General features: G+C 33.1%; 1 protein-coding gene across 1 annotated transcript in view; it reads left to right on the top strand.

Annotated features, from left to right (window-relative positions):
- Positions 1 to 2100: 2100 nt before the first annotated feature.
- The window catches only part of lama (phospholipase B domain containing lamina ancestor), a 105410-nt gene continuing 84605 nt past the window's right edge, over positions 2101 to 22905 (top strand). Inside the window, exon 1 of the mRNA XM_089636427.1 lies at positions 2101 to 2245. The gene's annotated coding sequence lies outside the window, so the exon portion shown is untranslated. The remainder of the gene's footprint in view (positions 2246 to 22905) is intronic.

Genomic DNA, 22905 nt, shown 5'->3' with positions numbered 1-22905 from the left:
TTTAGGTTGGGGTCCATACTGTTCCAACCGCCTGCCAAATAAGATATCTGAGCCATTGTCAATCACTCACAAATCACAATAAAAGTCCAAATGTTTGTTGAAGCCGGAGTTTTATTGAATTAAATTCCTTATACCTATAACAAGTTTTAACCTGTTGTAATAAGGAATGTTTAAAAAATATTAGTGGAGTCTGCAACGCTTCGCTATTGCTAATATCTTTCACGGACGTCCTCGACTCCTTCTACCATTAAAACCACCCTATAAACACTCGTGGCACTAATAAGAACAAACTTTGAAATTGTCAGCGATATCGGTGGACTGCTTTTCGAGTTTTGCGAGCGCACAAACATATGCATGCTGAATTTTGACACACATGAAAAGCAGTATTTTTTTTCGAAGGAACGAAGTACTATGTTGTATGACATTATACAGTTTCAGGTGTTAAAGTGTGCTAACTTCGGGAGGTGCTTCAACATGATGGTAGTAGTAAAAAATATAAATAACTTTTTCAAAATTCCAATGTTAATTTTTTCTTACAAAAATATTTTTCCATAGAAGAATATTTATTTTTCCATACAAAAAATTATCTTTTTGCCTAAAACCTACCTTAAAACACAAGAATTTCAAAAAAAGTTTTTTTTTTATTTTACTCCTAAAATATCCCGGATACGTTGCATAAAATGAAAAAACAAACTTTGTAATACACCACTTTTTATTTGAATTAATAACTGACAGCCCAATCAGATTTATTTTGAACCAGATCTAAATTGTGGTGCACTACAAAGTGTGTTATTATTTTATCCATTTAGAGAATGATATGATTTTACGTTTTCACGGCCAAAAGTAGGTATAAATTTTTGGGTTATTATGTCGTGTTGCATTTTCTATTCCATTTGCAAGACTTTTGGATCACGAAGCACGCCCAGTAGCCAATTTAGCGCGCGTTCGTGCTATTGCACGCTTGCCTGACAACGTCCTTTTTAAATTTCATAGTGATGACGATGAAACTCAGTTCTGCATTCAAATTTAAAGTCCAATTGTGTCCTTTTCTTGTGCTCTTATTTATTCTACGCACTCCAGGCTGTCAATCGAAATTATCGCGGGCATGCAAGCAGAAATCATCAACTTGATTTGATGTCATTATATAGAAAAAGTAAAGCAAAAGTCATCTAACGCACTTAATTAGATTTTAAATACATATGTTTGAATTTGGATTTTGTATTTATGAATTAATGAATGCATATCTTGGAAGTGGAAATTCTCAGTCAGGAGTGGCGCTTGGTGCTGGTAGTGTGGCTGACATTATATAGGATTCGGAGTCGTTCCATCGAGCAAGTTAGGTAGAAACCATGTCTCACACGTATACATGCCGGCAGAGAATGCGCTGAACAATAGTATTGCTGCATTTTCAAAATCTGCGGGCAATCATATTAGACACTGTGCTGAGGCTTCTCCTTTGTCGTTCGATATCGTAATAATGTGCCAAAAGTAGTTTACGTTCGTAAATGTATTATTCAATGTACGGGGAGCAGCTTACTCGTATCTGGATTTTCGTGGTGGAACGCAATCAATTCCGTCTTCTGTTATTATGCCATATTCTTCACACATATTTAGTAGTGATCTCAATTATAGATTTCGACGTACCTTATTAGCTACGTATTATCTAATATATTCGTTAGTTCCTCTGTTGGCCGTCTGCACACCTTGTGGATTTCATGACATTTTAAATTGATTTATAGTGTTCCGGTAAAATCTGGAATGGTGTCATCGCAAATAATACGGATATATGTTTTTAATTTAGTTCGTAATTTTGCCGCGTCATTTCTCTATGGTCAAATTATAGTACTATTTTCATAATCTGTAAATAATCCCGATTGAAAATAACAGGAATCTTCCGTCTCATTTTGAAACCAGTTTCAGCATAAAGTTGATAAAATAGTTTGAGAAAACTTTCAGAGATTTCGGTGTACCATAAAAATATGTTAATATTTCTGTATTTAATTCCGGCGTATATTCATAGATGGTGCTATACGAGATACAAGTTACAGCACACCTTCCTCGCCGTATTTCAAGAATAAGTTGGAACTGCTGAAAGTTAGATTTCGATTTCATTAATTGATCAAATGTGAACTAGTGTGGTCGGTGTTCAGTTTATAGTTAAATCCAACGTGCTTTCAAATGTAGCCCTTTAGTTATCTATTTGTCAGAACTTTCTTCAGACAAGTGCTTGGTTATAATTAAACTGGTGAGTGTTTTTTTTAACTTTTCATTTTACGGTATTCTAGGAAATAGAACGTGGAAGTTGACAGTCTTCGGAATTCTAGAAAACTTACAGAAATGATAAGTGATTCACGCAATAAATAACCTGTAATATTTTGTAATAATATGTATTAATGAAGTCGGTGTTGTATGAGTAATTTTGTTTAAATTAGTTTTCAAAATTTTGAAGACCTACAATTATTTTAAAAGTAGCAATTAATTAATCTTCAGTTACAGTCTTAATATTCTTTATTGTCCTTTCGTTTTTAATAAGTATGTTTTATAACAAAAAATAATATTATTTATTTTATTGATAGTTAACGGAATAACTTTTGAAAGTTATAGCTAACCATTTGGCTTCTGAAATTGCAGCTGTCAAGAACCTACATTATTATTATTGTTATTATTATTTTGTACTTGAATGATTTTTTTCTGTAGCCTACATGACCTGTTAATGTCAAATGATTGTTGCTTATGATTTTTTAAACTTATTTATTTTTAGTATTTTTAAACTTTTTTTTCTTCTTCTATATTACTCGATTTGTCATTGGTAAGCGAAGAGTTTTTCTTTTGAAAAACATATTATTCACATTTTGTGAATAGATATGAACAATTTAATGATAAGGATCGTAAACGATAGTGATTTGTTTGATAACGAACATTTATTTATGAAAATTAACTATAATATATTACGCGAAAGATATGTAATGATTTTTTTGCTCCAATGTACGAATTTTTCATTGTTTCACCTCCTTCTCCGGGAATTGATTTCGAACATAAAAATAACAAAATAATAAAAATAAAAACCCCTGTTTTGTGTAATACCACAAATTTCAAATTACTTTATTTACGCGAATTTAAAGCGAAAATAAATTAATTTAAAACTCATAGTTCTAAACAAACTAGGTGTTTTTATTTTTATTATATGTAACAAACCACAAAGTGATTGCTTTTTACAAAAATATAAAACAATTTATTTTTTATAAATGCTTTCTGAGAGCTTTATAATTTATTATTAAGTATTCAAACCAATCTTCACAAATAATAACTTGTCAATAATTAAATGACATGACATGTAGGACGGGTTGTTTAGGAGAATTTGAACAATTCATCAAATTTCAACCTTCATTTCCGGGTTCTGTGAAAGTCCTATTCAAGTTCTGTTATTATATTAGTATAGGCTAGTTGCTTGACAAAACTGAAATGAAAACAGAACTTGAAAAAATATTTCACAGAACTTGAAAATGAACTTTGAAATTTGATGAATTGTTCAAATTCTCCGAAACAACCCGTCCTAACTAATGACTAATGACTAAAAACTTACCTTTTTAAGCTGTCGTACCCTTAAATTAAATATACCATTCCCGAGAGAAAGTCCAGTTATATTCAATTTTTCAATTAAGTCCTAAATCCTGTATCTAAATTTCGCTAATAAACAATTAGATAATGTTAATTAAGTGTTAATCTCAAGTGACCTACCAGGTAAGTATTGTACTGTATATTTGCTCCATAAATAGTTGAGTAATAACATAGATCACTGTAGAAATGTATTATAAGTTTGTACAGCGCCCTTGAGGTGTTTTTGCACAAAAACAGCGCTATACAAGTCATCCAAGTATTATTATTAATAACGTAACACTATTTCATGTGAAAAAAATGACTAATATTTTGAAAGTGAAGCTTTGTATTGTAGGTTTTTCCAACATGCATCTGTTGAACTCAGGTAGACTGTTACCCATATTGTATTATAACCTTTGTCCGCGGAACAAACGAATGTTACCACAAACATAAACCATCACATAAACCTTACTCAAACTTACTTGGTTGGTTACCTGCATAAAAACACTCATCTCTGCGTGTGATCGATGCTTTGGAAAGTGCATTCAAAGTTTGAACATACCTAACACAACCCGAATTGATTATTTAGTTCCACATTCCGAGATGATGTGGAAGAATTAACTTAAAAAGCCCTGGACGGAGAGGTATTTGATAAAAAATTTAAGCCGTGGGGAGAGAGGAAAGATGTATGAAAAAAGTCAAAACCTACTTATTTTTTTTAATAACATATCCCATTGCTTGTCTCATCAAATTCACAATAAAACATCTGCCGTTATAACTGCATATTTTTATTACAAAAAAGGAAGATAACAAAACACTTTTTAAAACAAAAAAGTATTTTATTTTATTAAAACACTTTTTATTAATATTGACATGTGCTTAAAATAGGAATAGTGACATAACCTTAAATTTTGGTTAAGCTCAAAGCTCAAATGTAAAAGATTACACCGCAAGAAGAAGAACCAATGTTAGGGACTTGGCTTCAATAACATTCATACAAAATCGCATGCTCTTCAGGGCTTTTTTGGTCCAAGTTGTATTTCCATTTCCAAATGCACTATGTTCTTCTGTTACAAGTTTGCAAGGCACTATGTTCTTCTGTTACAAAGTTTGATTAGCTTAACAATTAACACTTCTTTGTGCTTTCAAAGATTGCATTATTTTCTACATCTGTTACCTACATTATTGTTGACATAATTTAAGACAAAAAAACTTCCTCTGGGTGTATAACGTGAACTACGAACGGTGCTTGGGAGGCATCATTCGATTGCATTATGCCATTCATTTGTTATGTTAATGGTTGACTTAGAACAGTATTAGTGTGGGTGAACAATACCTTGGATGCATCATAATAACTAATTTGTTTGAACGGTGCTTTGAAGGCACATTCAAACAGTTGCGGATTGCATTATGTTCATTTCCTGTTGCCTCGATGGTTAACTTAGTAACAACGCTCCTTCACTGTGTGAACGATACTTTGAAAGGTGCATTGAAAGGGCTTCGAATCGCATTATCTTCTTGTATCTCTCTTTGCCCTTCTGATGTTAAAATAGAATCCTTTCCGCGCTGTCGTAGCCGATGCACGGCCCATAAGAACATTAGATTCTGACATATTTCGTACTACAATGACCCTCATCGGAACGCCGCCGCGCCGCCTGTAAACTTGTTTTACGGTATGTTTACACTTCCGATAAAGTGAACTCCTTCACCGACTTTACCGACTTCATCGGGCGGCGCTGAATATCAAATGAAGGCGGTGTTCCATTTTCTGTTTTTGCCGCTAATTTGGGTTCATTGGAATGATTATTTGTTGTACGAACTTGTACGAGGTCAGAAATTCTTCAATTTTTTCTGCCGTGGTCATTTTGAGGATGATTTATGTCATCATCGTTACGTAAACAAAGAAATCATTGATACGGGCAGGTACGGTTACGTTGTGTTGTGACGTCTCTTTCTGATTCTTATGAATAAGTGAGACAACAACTGAACTATTAGGGTTATGAGGGAGTTCCCAAATTAATGGAATATCTGGAAGAATGTCATTCGCTTTCAAAAATTACTTTTCACTGGTCAAAATTTTACTGACACTTGTCGAATATTATATCATCACTGGGATTTCTCGATCTGCGAAAGTATTTGGTTTACTGGATTAACGGGAAGCTGTATTTAAAAAAACAATTTTCAGTTATATACTATCATCACTGATTTTTGTGTCAAATTCGGTAAATACATATGTTTAATTTACTTAAGTGTCTAAATTAAAGACAATTCTTATATGTTACCCGCAACATTGAGTAATCTCGGTTTTAAGTTAGGTATTTCAGTTGTCTACTTTGCCCACAATACCTGTCAATTATTATAACTTGAGGTGAGGTTTATCAAGGTCTTGGCGGCGGAAACTTTAACCAGCTATTCCTTAGCATATTTGGAGTAAAAAATGTTATGGGCACTTTGCTGTCCGGTAACATTTTTTTTTTAATAAAAAATTTATTATTCATGTTTTCACCACATGTCACCAATGTTTTATCCTTTGTCAAAGTTTGAAAACCCGTCTGGCAATATTTTGTTCGAGTTTCGTTGAATAATGTACGTACGTACCTACGTTGGCGCGCTTTTATAATCACAACGAAATGGCACGGCACCATTCGTCTCATTTTTAACTATTATTATTTAGTGTGTACGAAAGAGCGAGGACACTTTTTGACACACTTGCTAATAACAGCTGTTGAACACGAGAAACAATGCAAATGACAGTGACGGAGTGTGGATTTTTTATTTATTTTTTGTTTTTAATGGAAAAAAAATGTTACCGGACAGCGAGCAAAGCGCCCATAACATTTTTACTCCAAATGTGCTGAGAAATAGCTGGTTAAAGTTTGTCGGGTACTTGCCGATACACCCTGTATACTAGACTCATACCTTTTCCTTCCCAAAACATTCCCTAAATAGACCATCAACTCAGCATCCCCTCAGTGCCTCCTGAGTGAAGCTGATTTTTTTACACAGCTTATGGTAAAATACAAAAATATCCTCATTTTCTTACATTCCTGCATTGAGCAGATGGAAATTTATCTAGGAGTAAAAATTGTCTTTGTATCTAGAACTATAAATTTGTAAATATTTCTTGTTCGGTCGACCTTGATGATAGATTTTGATTCCACTATCGTCTGTATCGCATTTTTTGCCTTCCGAATGGAGATAACGAATATTCATTTGTAGAAAGCTCGTTGATAAGCATCGATGACTTCCTCTTTTTGAGAGATCAATATCATAGCATACACACATCTCATTTCAAACAAATTCCTGAGAAAAAAACAACCTTCAGAGATAAACAAAAATACATGATTCACAATATTTCACAATATTTTCTCAAATTGCGACTTTTGTTTGATTGGGGTGTGTTGTTACATTCTGTTTTGTCTAAATTTGATTCGTCACAATGTAGTTACATATTAATTATTCTGTGCTTGACTTCTATAATTGAATACTAGCCGATATGTACCTACCCGGCGTTGCTGGGGGTTATCCTTAGGAGCTAAACATATACCATAGGCCCTTTTAAGATGTACAATTCCGTTGCGCATTATTTTGATGTATGTTATCATAAGGTTTAGCCAGCGTTCGCAATGTAAGTGCCCGTACATATTTTCTCTTTCTCTACTTTCTATAAATATAATATGCATGTATTATATATATAAACCTTCCGGAAAAGAATCTCTAAACGACAGTGAAAAAACTATCAAAATCCGTTGCGTAGTTTAGAAGCACTAAGCGCACAAAAACGCGGATAGTGACGCTATTTTATACTTTTTTTTTAAATATAAAGCTTGGTGTTTTCTCTTTCTAACGCCGTTTAGTTCATATTTCTCACCATAACATTAAAGGAGATACAACGATTTCTATGAGCCCAGATGAACTCTTCCCAACATCGAACAAATTAGCCTAAGGGGTTAAAAGTTAATACGCCTTTTCCAAGCTCAAAAACACCTTATTCCCACTCTGCCAGAGAAATAATTTATGTTTTTTAAGTAACATTTTATATTTTAATATAATTGGTTATGTTGATCAATCAAACGATTAATGAAGGGCTTACTTAGAGGGTTATGCGATAATTGATTATGTACGTGTTGGGTGTTAGTGCTATTGACAGCACCATAATATGTGGAAATGGAATGACAGAATGTTGGTTAGATTATTTATGAGACAGCCTATGTAAATCAGATCGGAAGGCCTTGAACAGATGGCAAGGTCTAGATCGTTCACGATACCCACTGAGTCAATAATCTGAATAGTGTAATAGTGGATAGTGCGAATGTATTTTAAATAATATGTTGTACCTTACACCAAATATTGTGGGACTTAACTCTTTCCGTACCGCACTTTTGTTTCCATATACCTATAGAACGAAATTTATGTATGTTAACACAACATACAATTTTTGGTGAAAGCATATATTCAAGGTGATAGTACAAGTACCTAAAAAAGGTGCACATCTTTTTTAGAAATTTCAACGTTTTAAAGTAGTTTTCAGGTAAAAAAGTTGAATTACTTGTATTGATAAAATAATATTCTTTTATGGAAAAATATTTCTGTATGGGAAAAATAAACAACGTAATTTACTTCTACCATCAAGTAGAATATTTTACCCCCGGACCCCATATTTATATCTGATGTTTTTTTTTTAAATTTTTATTTTCATCTTTTTGTGCCTGAAAGGGTGTTTTTTATTAGTAAGAAAAAAAACCTACACGACAAACATTTTTTTTTTAATTAAAAACTAAATTGTTTTCTTACATTCATGGCCCTGCGTACAAATAGTTAGAGCAAAATGTCCATTGCTAGTGCGCTGGTTTTGAACCTAACCTAACCTAACCAACGCACTTTTAATAGGCACATATTATAGAAATTACACTTCATTACTAAAAGATATTATTTACATTCTACTAAAAGATGCTACTTAAAAGTCAGAATAATAGAAGAGTATTTATGAAACGATGTATGAATGTGAATGACGTGTGTGCAAGAAGTGTGTGGTGTGACCGAGTTGTTTGGCGGTCCGTCCTCTCTGCCTACCCCTGTGGAGAAACGGCGTGATGGTCAGTTAGTTAGTTTGCTTAGAAATGGAAGAGAAGATTACGAAAAGGTGCACTGGTTTTGCTTAGGTATGCAATTTATGCACCTACATAATATTGCATTATGTTTAATAATGATTAACAATATCAGATAAAAATAATTTAGCCATGTCCTCGACAGCGATACGGTAATTATTCCGTTATCTTGCTGATTTTGGACGTTATTATAATCTTCTTATACTTTTTACCTTGAATAGTTGAGAATTGATGCAATGTTTGTTTTCTTATTATTAGAAAGAAGAGCCACTCCCGGGATACGAATAAACTGACTATATTTAAAAAAAACTGTTTACAACTAACAACTATCATAATAATTATCGTTAATGCGTGTGCAATGACGGAGGACATGGCAAACAAGAGTAAATTTATTTATTTTATTTATTTATTGGATGATTTGTATAGCGCCGCTTTTGTGAGATATCACCTCAGGGGCGCTTTGGGCGATTTACTACAGAGTTTTCCAATAGGAGGTGTTATTTTGATATTCAATCGTAAAAGATCAATGGTTTCGTTGCTTGTGTGGCACGTAGCGCCGTCTTGTTGAAAGTAAACGTTGTTCAGATCAATACCATCCAATTCCGGCCATAAAAAATCATTAATCATCTCTCGATGGCGCAATCCATTCACCGTAAATGTTGCTCCAGCCTTATTTTCGAAAAAGTAAGGTCCAATGACTCCGCCGGACTATAAACCGCACCAAACAGTCACACGTTAAGGATAGAGAGGCTTTTCAACAATAACTCTTGGGTTTTCCGAGCCCCAGATGGGACAATTTTGCTTGTTGACGAAGCCACCGAGGTGGAAATGGGCCTCATTACTCAAGATGATTTGCATTTGATTCACTCAAGTGAATTTTAATAATTTCAATGCGTTGTTGAAGCGTGTATCGTTCCATTTTTAATAATTGCGTAGTTTCTACTTGTCAAATGTCAAAAAATGACAGCTTCAAAAGTAACATCTACCGAAATAGCGGGCTATTCAAAATAACACCTCTTATTGGAAAACCCTGAAGTACTATGTACTGACGTGTACCAGACGTTGGTCGTGGACTTTGGAGTAAAGTTTTGAGGTTGTGAACTAGAGTACTTGACAACATGGTGGTAATAATATTATTGTATGGTGACAAGTATTTATTTCACTGTCCATGTCTTTCTCGGGCGTCCTCGACCTCTTTAACCATTCACTTACAAGTCACAAATTCTCCTTACACCTTTTTCTTCCTTCATCACTTACTTCTAATTTTACCACAAATAATTAATTGATTCAGGACATTTGATAAGTTATTAGTCTTAGCTATTTATCATTAAATCGCTGACAGCCCTGAATTGTTAATGACAAGTTGCGATACCTACTCAGCTATTCCAAGTACAATTAATGTTGTGGGTAACAATAAACTCACTACTGAATATTATCATAGACACCTAATGCTTCGACTTATGATTGTTCTTATACAAGCCTAGTATTAATTAGTCCAACTATTGTTACACTGGTATATATTTATTTTAAATTATGCATTATCTTACTGCACTCATATTAATAACTGCATCACCTGCAATAGTGTTTTTGTGTACACATGAATTTTTATTTAATTTATTGTTATTATTATCCTGTTTACCGCTGTACGCTTGTAATTCGATTATCACTGTATTGTAAAAGCCATTTTATGGCGGTTGAATAAATAAATAACTTATAATGCAAATGCATTTTGTGACCAGATCTTCCCACCTTACTCTTCCTCATCTTCTTGCCCCTCATTATCGTCAGCCTCACAGCATACCTCAATGGCGATGCCGTAGTCTCATTGGCTCCAGGTGGAAAGCATCTGGCGATTTTGTTTCAAGTGTTTCATTCTGAAACAATGCAATACGTTCGATGTATTTCAATTTATTAGTTGTGTATATTATCAATACATATTATTATGAACTTTAGTGTTTTGAACCCGTGACCTCTGTGCCCGCTGCAAAGGATAAAGTATGTTGCAGAGGTTGTTATATCGATAAATTATAATCATGTTTATACCATTTGGTTGTGTGGTGTATGTAAGCACTGCATTCATTTAAAGAAATGTTCAACATGGGTCGTTGTTTTTAAGTTTTTGTACAAACGCTGTTATTCTTATTTATATACACGGTCAAAAATGAATATTACTAATGTATTGAGAATTTCTTCAAATGATTCGTAATCCGTTTAAAAAAGGGATTGCAGGCCCTTAACGAATGAATTGATAGGTTCCCTTTAAATTTTTAGTCAAATACGATTGTATTATGAATACGACTTAATATTTTCGCATTTTGTCATTATATTACTATCATTATAAAGGCAAATGTAGGTACATGAACATGTGTTCCTATATATTAGGAAATTACTAAAAGTTTATCAGGAAACGGCATGCAATCCCGTTTTCAACCATATTACTAATAATTTTAAGAGATTTTTAATAAATTAGCAATGTTTCTGCGTACGCTACTCAAACTGTGGAATTTTTGCATAAATAATATGTTACTTTGAGATCAGCGATTCATTCAAGCGCTGCAATTTAAAGGGAGGTAAAATAGTATGTAAATTAGTATGTATTTAAATAATTCAATTTTACACGATTTTAGAGAAAACTTTGGAATTTTTTTGTGAGTTAATGGTAATTATTAAAAAAATAACCATTCCCATTCTACTATGTGAATATAATGAAAGATAAATGAAATAAATAAACAATATAAAAAATACGTTTTTTTGTGTCTGAATTTAAAATTTATATTCGACCACAGACATAGGAATTAATAGACGAGAAGATAATGGCGAGGGGTAATATCAACTGTTGAAGAACGAAGGGGGTGAAGCTGACTGTGATTCGTCAATAAATCAATCTGACAGTAAATAGGCATCTCGCATTATAATATCACCATTTACTTCTTAAAAGTAAAATCTGCTTTTGAATGAATAGACATTTTTACATGGGAGCGCAAATTACTCGCCACGTTATGAACTAATTTGCGAAGTCAAAATTCGGCAAAGTAAATTTCTTCTGTTTGCAGAGTCGTAGTTAGTTTCAGAGTATTTAGTTAAGACACTTTTACAAATGTTTCATAATTTACTTACCCGAGTAAACAACGATGAGCACACTTGAGAATCGCTACATTGTGATGTGATAGTATATGTTTCTAAAACTGATCCATATAATACGGTGTGAATAAGCTTAAAATAGAGTAAAATAATGTTTACTTATGGAATGTAATACAACAATTGGGTTTATTCTCTTTTTCACATCTATTTTTACAAGTTTTCATATCACAAGTCAACATTTTGCCGTGTTATTTCGTAAAATGAACCGATGATGCCTCGACCATAGTTCGCACAAGAATGATGACGTCACGTTTTCAAATTTCACTTGAGGCCATACGCGAGCCCAGCCGGCTCCAATGGAACCGGTATGGGGAGTGGGGATAATACGCTTTTAATCACTTAGGGCAGGTCTACTAATATTCATATGTCTATGTATTCGACAAATTTGTGTTCCAACGTAAATCAAACATTTAAAAATAAAATTTCAAACCATCAAAATAGTTTTTTTAACAATAAATATTTTTTATTTTATATTTCATTATATTTGAATATCAGCAAAGGTGAGATTATTTTTGTAATAATTACCACTGTCACAAATAATTGCCAAACTTGACTCTAAAACCATAAAAAAATCTATTTCTTTAATGGCCCATATAATATAATTTGAAACAAAAAATAAATAACGTACCACATATTTCTATATCTTTCGAAAAAAAATATTTTTCAAAAGTTGGGTATTTTAGCCACAGATCTAAATTTAAGTTTTGTATGAAAATTTACTGTCCGTTCATTGTCTACAGCACGGCATGTATTAATGAAAATAACGGTGATCAAGTCCATAACGTCATGGCTTATAAATATTATATTATTAGTGTGCATAAAGTCAGTGTTAACTTAACTTACTTTTCACGTTCAGCTTTCCATTATTTCCACTTTCTAAAGCGGGTTCCGGATAGCATTATGTATTTCCCAATGCATTTACCGTGATAATGGTTCATGTCCGTACCAGGCGGGAGGCTGGAGAACAAATTGTGTTTTTGTTTTGTATACAACAACACGACATAGCCGGATATTCGTTTGTCATTCAAATCCGCTGATGCTGGTGATGGTGGGATATACCATATGTATCTGAATATGTCTTGTTCAGTTCATTCATGATTACGTGGGATTAAAATGATTATCTACCCTCAATGCTTGTTATACACGGTATCCGGAAACGCATAGTTCAAGCGGGTAATTGGTGGAATCTACATCACACTTATTTAAAAATAAATAAAAATGCTTCGATAAAAATAAGTTTGTTGGCTTCTCCATTTGTTCCGTCACGCCGATTGCTTTTGACAGGCCGTGTGCTAACCAATAGTATGGTCAGAATTTGAACTGTGTAGTTTAAATTCACACACGTCAGCTATAACCACGGAGTGCCGTGAGGCGCTCTATCGCACAAAAACGTTCGTCCTGTAAAAACCAATGTGTACACTATCGCCAGTTATTTATAGGAATAATCCCTTAATACGTATTTTATCGCAACCAGTTCAAAATAACGAGTGCTACCGTACAACGATCACCGTTCCAGTGCTGACAGATGATTCTCGAGATACAGATTTCATTCGCCACCACCGGTAAGTTGATTGTGAAATAACCTTACGAATTGTGTTATCGCATTCGCCTGTCACAAGCCATAGACTTCATTCATGCTTTATCTGTGTGGAATAGCCCTTTAAAATACGGCTATCCCAACCCTTGTTCGTTCCTCAAACAACATCTTTTGTAGATACACGAGTTTCCCGCTTTTATCACGAATTTCCAGACTCCGTGTACAATACAAGTCAATTAGCATTGTTATTACAATATTATGCTAGTTTTGGTGGACGTGTACCTGGAGTTGCTCGGGGTTGTGAATGGTTTGGAGTAAAGTTTTGAGGTTGAAAGCTGGGTGCATTTTTAAGATGGAAAGAATATAATTTTATTGTGATAAGTATTTTTTTGACTTAATCATGCCATGTCTTATTCATAAAAACAAAATTTAGGATTTTCATCACCAAACAAAGAAACATTCATGTTTATGTAAATAGATTCAATTAATTTGTGCATAATAATTTCAACTTTTTTCAATTCAATTTAACATTACAAAATGTGAGATTTCAGAAATACCTGATAATTAGTTTCGTCAATGTGTGCACAGCCGTTTTATACACAAATGCAATCACGTGATTCAATACGCGAAATTCCCCGAAATGCTAAAATATATAACTGTGAATAACTTCTTTTTAGAAATTATGAATTATTTCAATAATTGGAGAGTTTCAGTTCTAAAAATAAGTGATGAAAATTCATTCTGGCGTTTAGAATCGGCCATTCCTATCTCTGATAGAAGTTAGACTCCGCATTGCATTGCTATTGTTAATGTCTTTCTCGGACATCACTGACTTCTTCCACCATCCACTACCGTATACCACAATGTTATAGTTAAAAAACTACATCCACTACCGTATACCACAATGTTATAGTTAAAAAACTACATCATACTACGGATTATTTCGAATCCTTACCTCATTTCAGCGCCGAGATATTGCGTTAAGTCTTTCTCGAGCGTCCCCGATTTCTTCCACTAATAAGAACGAATGGAATAGGTATACATACGGGACAAACAAAGAAACATTCATTTTCATTTATATATAAACTGGCAAAGTTTAACTTCAGCACTACAAAAAGGGCCGTAAGTTCTATGGCAATGGGAAATGCAATAGTTACGTAAGTGTGCAATATACTCGTACATTCCACGCGATATATACCATTTACATTATACATATAACATGTTACAAGTAAGGTTATTAATGTACATTGTGCATAAGGTAGTTCATTTTAATAGTACCTACCTTGGACCTTATCGATAACCTGTTACCGGTCAAGTCTGTGGAAAGATTAAAAGCAGTGAAACGGGTTTTTCTTCCTACTTCACGTGGAATACATACGATACAATTTTTTTTATCATTGAACACAATATAAACAAATCTCAAACGAAAATTTGAAACAGAAAAATAAAAATGTCAGTTTTTATTTTAACGTGCGACATCTATTGACTATTCTGCAAGTCTAGAAAGAATATTTTTACGGATATACTTTTGCGGAGCCTGTGTCATCTTTTGGGTTGCTGTGTAGTGGTCTTTTTGGGTCGAGAGAGTTCAGCCGGAGAGGTCAAAGGTCTCCCTCAACCAGACAGATGCTTTCGCCGCCAAGACCTATAAACAAACCTCATCCCGAGAACTCTTGCTAAGTCACCAAACATAATCAAACCTTGAGTTAACCAGAGATGTGCTTTATTTCAAATAAATCCATTTCAAATGGAAATGCAAAATGCAAAATGGGTATTTTCCATTTTGCATTTTAAATGCTTTTCTCAATGCATTTTCCATTTTAAATGCTTTTTTGCAACATTCTTCCTACTATCTCCACTCATCTTTTTTTCATCAAGCCCCAAATATCAGTCGGTTCTCAACCTCGCTATGAGAGATAATTTACATTTGTCAAGTTGCTCCCTGGTAGGAGCCCTGGCAATTGAGTGATACCATTACAAAAAATACTGATTCAAATACTGAACATGGGGCCATGACGCTGTAATATTAACTGCTAAGTTTCTATGTTTTTACGTTGGCAACATTAGTCCCGCGCAAATTTTTTGTTGTCTCATAATCTGTAGTCGTGGTGTTTTTGGATTTACCATCATGTAATATGTTTGTTCTACATTGATGTCCATTATTAAATGACAAAATTGTTTAAAAATTCTATAATTATTTTAATTGTTGACCTCAGAAACCATTTTGCATTTTCAATGCATTTTGAAAATAGGTATTTTGCATTTTGCATTTGAAATGCTTTTCTGAAAACCATTTTGCATTTTGCATTTTCAAATGGAAAAGTTTTGACCCATTTCCATTTTGCATTTCAAATGGTTTTGGGTACCCATTTTGCACATCTCTGGAGTTAACCTATGGCATTGTTTCCGAAGCGGTGATACTCCCAAATAGAAATCTCCTATATAACCAGAATTTTTGCCAGTTTAAACCACAGGTTCTCAAACATATTTCAACCACCCCACTTAAAATTTTTTTTTAAATCTAGTGCTCCTCATATTTTTAAACTTACCAAGTTACAAGACTACATTTTGCGTATCTTAAAAACAGTTATTGCAAATATAATTTTTAAACATGCATTATTATATGGATAGGAAAGATAGAGTATGACCCACATCCTTGGCGATGCACTACGTCGTGTAATATTTTAAATTGAGCTGCTATCAATAATAACCCTTACGTAGATGGCGATAAGGTTTAAATTCCCTCTTAACACTATCCGCCTGTTTTGATTTATGCAAGAAAAAAACATGGCCAAAAGTGCCTTTTATTTTATTTTGTGGATGTTCAGGCATAAATATTTTTATTTTTTTCGGTCATTTTATAAATAACTTAATTTGCCACATTATACAATAAAATCAAAACCGAAAATGGGTTCGTAAGTAGGAGATTTTGAACTTTAAAGCAGTTTTCATAGGACTTATACATTATTATTTTTTCTGGGCTTATAAAAACATTTATCTAAAGAATACTCGATTATTTCAAAGGCCAAGATGTATTCTACTCGCAGTATTTAATCAAAGCATCTGAAACATTTCTAGGTGACCAAATTTTCAAACCAAAAACACATGATGAAAAACAGAAGGGGGCGTTATCGCAAACGTATGAAGAGGAAACTAAAAGCCAAAAATGTGTATATTGTAAATGTGTACAAAATCAGGAAACGGCCTGCAATACCGTTTTTAATAGGAAGCTACAAAGCCAAAAATGTGAATATTCTTGGTATACCTAATATTGTAGGTAATAGGCATTAAAATCGCTTGACAAACGGAGTCTAGAAACGTTCGATTTCAAGCACAAAACTGGTTTTTATTTATTTTGTAAATAATTTTATAAGAAAGCAAAAAAGTTAATCAAGTGAAACTGTCACAGATAATCTTAGCTATAATACAGTATTTTTAAAAGTTATTTCTTTTACACGTTCGTACATTTCTATTGAAAAAAATATTTTTTTTTAGTAGTTTACATTTATATTTTTTATTGAGTAATTTATAATTTTATTTGTATTCTACTCAAGCGAAACAACAGGAAAATCTTCAATTTATCTAAAGCATTTTTTTGGGATTTGTCATGTACACCAATTCGTTATAAACATTAATCAAAATAGTGATTTAGCATTAAGCTTCGCCATAAAGAAAATGCACCGCATATTGTGCGCTATGTAATACTCGTATCTATGACGCCAGTCCAATTCTTTGAACCGCGAAGAGCGTGTACAACAAATGAGTGTATCATTTAAATTACATTTAATTGAGCGTAACAACAACATTAAGTGACGTCTAGCAGAGAACATTCTAGATTCTGAACCAAATACTTCCAATCTGTGAGTTGCATTCTATTCAGAAAAGTATACAAATCTGTTGAAGCCTTTGCGGTATAATATTGCAATAAATGATTACAGATATTGAAAACAATGTTGAAGAACTGATTGTTGAGTTACTGATTGTTTTTTTAATGGTTCATTAAAAAAAAGATTATTATTAAAATACTTATTTTTTTTATTGTTGAACGAACGAATTATCCCAACATTAATTAATAACCAAATTATTATAAGCAATATCAATACAAATTGAAAATATCTCCCGAGTAAAAATAAATGCTGCCGACGAATAATAAAATTTTATAATTTTATTAATGATAAACTTATGTTTTTAAGACAAGGTTTTGTGCATATCACAAAGGATAACAAATTATTATAAGCAATAATTATTCGCCGGAAATATCAATATATATTGAAAATATCTCCCGAGTAAAAATAAATGCTGCCAGTAGGAATTGAACCCGCACATTTTGATCAATTCTTGGTTCAATTCCCGCTGGCATTTATTTTTACTCGAGAGATATTTTCAATTTGTATTGATATTTCAGGCGACTAATTATTGCTTATAATAATTTGTTTTCCTTTGTGCTTTGGACAAAACCTTGTCTTAAGAACATTAGTTTATCATTAATTTGATTATAAAATTTTATTACTAATTAATAGAGTTAGAAAAATAATTTATTCTCAAATTTCCAGTATGTTCCCAAGAACCAACAAAAATTTACACATTTAAATAGCCTTTTTAATGTAAATACCGCACAATAGTTACAGGCTTACAAAAATCAATTTGGAAAGCGGGTTTGGGTACCGCCGTCCTGGAACCATTTATTGGATAACCAACACCTCTGTAATATGTCACCCCGAGCGGTTCGATACGTTTGGTGACTTAGCCGGGGTGCCCGGGTTATCTGGTAAGGTGTGTTCAGAATGTGCCTGCCCAGACTCCAACTGATCTCTTGACCCATCGCCTTTTGCGGCAGTGAAAGGGATATATTCCCATATCCGTCACTCCTGGACACACTGATCCCTAGATTCCCCCTCATACCCTTTTCTTACCCAGAACTTTCTCTCTCACCTTTCCTTAAAAATACTCTACACACAGCATCCACAAAGATGACAAAGGCCCTGAAGGAAATGTTTTTTCCTCAGAGCTTCCTGTGTGGGGTTAATTTAAAAAAAAAACAAGCCCTACAGGGGAGGTACAGACGATTTCCTCATGTTCGTTTTAAGGTTATTGATTTTTTCATTTTCATATTTGTTGACTAGTTGATTTTCTCATCTTGTTTGTTGATCGTGAGTTGTCTTGATGCTGAATCTTAATTTATACAATTTTCTCATCTTCATCTTTACTTCGCCATACTTTGATGTTGTGTTTAAACTAAGGTAATTGAAAAATATGGCTATTGTCTTGTTTTGATAGTCACATGGATGCTTCTAAGCCCCATAATTAAGAAGAGCTAAAAATAGTTGCATTCACATGGACATTTCAGGCTGAAAAGCTGTACAATTTGACGCAATAGTTCACCCTACCAGAGGTATAGTCGTTTCAAACAAAAGTTGGTCACTGTATTCTAAAGTTTGGAAAGCCGTGTTCTAGACTGTTCTTGATAATTGACAGAATTACGATAATCAGCATTTACGGTCCATGAAGGTGACTGATTTGTTAAGTGGGTACATTAGACATAGTGCTGCAAACTTAAGCTCTGGTATAATGAGCCATCCAAACAAGAAGGCACATATAAAATCAAAGCATTTTTTAACTAAATTAATGGTTATACTCAAAAACTCGTTAGCAGACTTTAAACTGTAATTAGGTACTTTATTATTTAAAATGGGGTAGATAATAATGTAAATGCCGATGCATAATTTGAGGTTATTTATCGAATGGTTGTAGCTGATCAGCGTTAAATGAGACAATTACTTACGTAATTAAATTTTGAGTAATTTAAATTTCATGTGATAAGATGCACTATTTAACTATTGTTACCAGTTAAAAGTCACGGCATAACACGACTTGCGTATTTAAAATCGAAAAATACCAAACAAACCAAAATTTAAGATGAAACTGAATTTAAAATTAAAAAAAAAATACTAATTTCCTGCGTAACTCTGGTTCAATGAACTCGGGAACTCGGATTTGATTTAAATTTAAGTGTCATTTTCAAAATAGGAACTAAGACAAGCGGTAGTGTACTTTTTATGTATTATATTATATTTTGACAGAAAATTATTTTCATTTTCAATTATGTCAAGAATTCTATAAATTAGTACAATTTTGTGAATATTTTTTATTGACAATTCTGCAGCAATTGTCCCTGTTCTGATGTATTCATTCTTAAATCTTTCAGCTTCACAATTCCTAAAATTCAATATGTTTGACTTACTTACTATGACTTACAATTATGCGTAAAAACACTACAAAACTACATTTTTGATCAAAAAACAAATTAAAAAAAAACACGAACTATCATTAATTGACCAGTAAGACAACCACAGGTACAAAAAAAAACACATAAAACTCCGACGGAAAACACAAGCTTTGGACAAAGATCCACACATACCGAAAATAAAAGCATTCAAAAATCTTTCACTCGTTACAAAAAATGAAGGAAATAAAAAAAAAATTCATATAAAAAATTAAAAAATGCACCACCTAACCAAAAATGCAATATTACAAAAATAATTTTCGTAAAACATGAAACATATATTATACTCAATACACAATACCATTACAATACACACTTTATTATAAATGTACAACCGTAACTCATAATACACAATACCATTACAATAAACACTTCATTATAAATATACAACCGTACCTTATAATACACATTACCATTACAATACACACTTCATTATCAATAAATCAATATACAACCGTACCTTATAATACACATTACCATTACAATACACACTTCATTATCAATATACAACCGTACTTCATAATATGTACCCATTTTTTACCACCTTTATTATTGTATTTTATTTTATTCTATATTTTATTTTTATCTTTACGTTTTACGCCCAACCGGTCTTTTTTACGAATTTTAAGAACAGAATATACCTAGTGAGCTATCGAAAATTATACACAAAGTTTTTTAAAGCATGAAATACCGTTAAACTGATAAACTGAACATGAAACAATATTAGTAAAACATGTAACAGTAACATAAAATAATATAGTAACTAGAACAATACTACATATAAGACAAATCATTAAAACTACATTACCATCGCTATACTATAAATTGTAGGATTCGACAAAGCGCTGGTATAGATTAAGCTTAGTTCTATAGATGGAGTCAGTAAATGTTTCTATCGTCACCCCAAACCCTTTGCCAAGATCATGCATCCTATTGGTTAGTGAGTGTGTCTGAAGGTTGGTTGTGAATGTATCACAGAAGAATGTTAAATTTTGTCTTGTGTTCCTAGACGGCATATGGAATTTAATAGTGGCGGTGATGGTAGGGCTGTCAATTAAATTTTTAATTACTGTATTAACACAATCAGATTTGTCGTAATTCTCCTGTCAGACAGCGTTATTTATTATTTGTTATTCATTCATCAAACTGACATAATTATTAATGTATTCAATTGTAATTTTGAGCTTAAGGCTAGCGCCACACTTGACGGAAATTCCGTCGCGTATCTTCCGCTGGAGTCAATCCGTTACCATACGTTGCAGCCACACTGAATATTCAGTGGCGGATTATCAGTCGACTGCCAACGCTTATACAGCGTGGTCGTAATAGATCCGATAGAAGTGATAGCTATTTATGAGGCATTAGAAGAAGAAAGAAAAAGAAAGCGTAAATATTGGGTTCATCCCATAAATACTCTTCGACTAGAAATTGGGCAATTTCATACCTTGTATATGCAACTAAGACATTATCCAGATAAAGCATTCGAATATTATCGAATGTTCATACAATCATTTGATGTATTGCTGAATTTAACGAAGGACTATATTACCAAGCAAAATACAAAACATAGAACGGCTATATCTCTCCCAAAGGCAAACTCTATTTTGCACTTCGATAATAAATCGAGTCGCCGCGTGTTATCCGCCGAATGTGGCGCGATGCATACAAATACTTGGAATGCGACTTTGCCGATCTTCCGCCGACGGAAGATCGGTGCGCGGAGGACGGAACAGACGCGAGTGTCGGCGGTCCGCCACGGAGCGACCGATCGTCCGCGACGGAACGACCGATCTTCCGCGTAGTGTGCCCGCTATTTGTAATTTATATGCAATTACATGTATTGGCGTTCCGTCGCGGAAGTTACGCGACGGAATTTCCGTCAAGTGTGGCGCTAGCCTAAGATTTATGTTCTTGAGAAATTTGTGCTGAACTCGTTCTGTATTGTTAGAGTGAACTTTATACAAAGGGGACCGAATGGTGAATTATATTCCACTTGACAACTATTGAAATATAGAGCGTTCCCATGCAATTTAAGGACTTAAAATCAATTAAAGTTGTGCATAGGAAGCCAAGCATCTGGAAAGCTTTATTAGTCATATCGACAATGTGCGCAATGAATGTCAATGAATGCAATTTCATCTCAGCTTTACAATATTGTATTACAATTTATTTTTTTATATTATCTTTTTATTAAATTGTAAAATGGGTGCCTCAGCTTGGACAAAGTACCCAGAGAGACCAACATTATCATAATATTTATAATGTTTAAAAAAATATATATGTACAATATCCCGTGATTTTAACTGAGCGAGTTTAAAAAAATTAATAGCAACTATACGTTATCTACTAAAAGAATATTTTTGTAACCCATAATAATAAATACAATATTTTTTATTAACATAAACAGCATAAATATTAATTTAATATACAAAAGAGGATGGAAAATAAACAGACCAATTATAAATGTTCACAGATAGTTGAAACGGTAATATATTGGTATTTAGTGAATAAAATATTAAAAAAACAGGACTAAGTTACAAATTTAAAATCCGAACTAAGTAAAAAGTAATAAAAAATGGAAGTAGAAAAATGTAATAAACCTATATAATGAATTATACAAGAATATATGTGTTTATCAGTATACAGGACGGATAGAGTGGGAGACAGGTTTTGGCGTTATAGCGGGATGAGGGAATTTTGCCGCGCAACTGAAATAAAAAAATAATAAATTAGCAATTTAAAGATAAAATAAGGTACAGTTAATTTAATCATTATGATTTTGTGCTATTCATACCTTAAATGTGATACAATGAACTTCTGTAACGATCGTAACTAGAAGTGAATAATAACATAGGTACCTACTCAGTGCCTTGGGGGAAGACAATAATTCAGAATCTAAACATTTGCTTGAAATGGCTTTAGGTATCGGATTTTAATAGCCAGGTAGGTACTTTCCAACCTCAATTTTCCACTCATCCATTCACATCTTCTGTATTACAAACTTAAAAGAATTTTAAAATGCCAGCGTAATCTGCCATTTGCGTAAACATTATTTTCTCACGGCTACAAATCCACGGTAATACATTTAAACCACGAGTATTAGCTAAATAATGTCATTCGCTGTTGCCATGCGTTCTGTTGCTATGCGAACCGCAAAAGTACAATAATACGGAACATTTTCATTGATTTTTATCGTGATTTTTAGCTTCACAATGGCAACGTTTTATTCGTACCTGAAC

This window comes from Hesperophylax consimilis, chromosome 10 (assembly GCF_061612785.1).
Source record: "Hesperophylax consimilis isolate HC1 chromosome 10, BYU_Hcon_1.0, whole genome shotgun sequence".
In the NCBI taxonomy this organism is placed as follows: Eukaryota; Metazoa; Arthropoda; class Insecta; order Trichoptera; family Limnephilidae; genus Hesperophylax; species Hesperophylax consimilis.
The sequence above is the reverse complement of the archived record's forward strand: the minus strand, read 5'-3'. Positions and strand labels throughout refer to the sequence as shown.